We start from the raw sequence: 1,211 nt of genomic DNA on the forward strand, positions 1-1,211 counted from the left end.
CATAGTCGGTATAACAGATTTCCTAACCTCCATAGTCGTCAACTTTAACGCTAAATATCTCGGTTCGCGAGGCAGAGCGACACTTTTTTCTGCCAGATTCTTTCGTTTCATGCAAAAACGCGTCGAATGAGCCTAATTTTATCGAAATCGGAGGTGAGGGAGGTATTCTGAATAATTACCGTGTTTTTATATCTACGGCCTTTCTTCATCTGTTTTATTTTACGATAATTGTTTAGTATACACAATCATAAAGATGGATAAAAAAATATATCTTTGCGGTTTTTCATGAAATGAACGAATCTGGCAGAAAAAGTGTTGCTCTGCTATGTGAACTAAGATAGTAATGATTAAAGTTGACGGCTATTTAGATTAGATATTAATATGTCACAGACCATGAAAAAAGACCCTTCTCTGTTCTTGCTATGTGTGAAGAGTTGTAAACTCGTGTAGAATGGTTCGTGGGTTTCCAGCTTGGCACATAAAGCGAAATTAAATTTAAAAGATTAGGTTTGATTTGATGAAGGTCAGAGGGGCAGGAATCCTCTGCACATAGACACATTTCTACCAATATAGTTCAATTTTAATCTCGGTTTAACTAACTCTTCATCTTTTTCCAGTTCTGAGAATTAAAAAAAGATAAAGAGTAAGTTGAACTGAGATTAAAGTTAATCTACATTGGTAGAAACAGGCCATAGAGTCTCTTTTACCAACCTTGGTTAAGTTAACTGACGCTTACATGAGGCTCATTTAGGCTCAGTTTCACAACTCATAGTTAACTTTTAATCGAGGTTTAACTTATTTCAAGTTAAATCTCGTTTAAAAGTTAACCACGACCTAAATGAGCCCCATTTAACCTTTGGTTAACTTAACCAAGGTTGGTGAAAGAGACCCACAAGTAAATAAGGTCTGTTTTTTAGCCGAAGTTTTTGCACTGTTCATCTTTCATTTCTCATATTGGAGAGAAAAAGAAAAAAGATGAACCGTGCAAGAAGTGTAGCTAAAGTCTGTCTTCCAACAAGCGACACAGTGCAGTAATCATGTCATCTTTGTTTAAAATTGGCAAACAAGAATGTAACGGCCCATTGTGTCACACCGTGTCATTTGTATCCCTTGTTGGAAGGCACACAAAAAGAACAGGCCTATACATGTACTTCATGTGTGTGATTGCGAGGGTTCTATCCCTCTCTCCTCCCTCCCCCCCCCCCCCCCCC

General features: G+C 37.7%; 1 protein-coding gene across 3 annotated transcripts in view; it reads left to right on the plus strand.

Moving 5' to 3' along the window:
• Rpn5 (regulatory particle non-ATPase 5) overlaps window positions 1-1,211 on the plus strand; it is a 9,560-nt gene that overhangs the window by 1,169 nt on the left and 7,180 nt on the right. The window lies entirely within an intron of this gene.

This window comes from Trachymyrmex cornetzi, unplaced genomic scaffold, assembly GCF_001594075.2.
Source record: "Trachymyrmex cornetzi isolate Tcor2-1 unplaced genomic scaffold, Tcor1.1 scaffold1307, whole genome shotgun sequence".
NCBI lineage: Eukaryota > Metazoa > Arthropoda > Insecta > Hymenoptera > Formicidae > Trachymyrmex > Trachymyrmex cornetzi.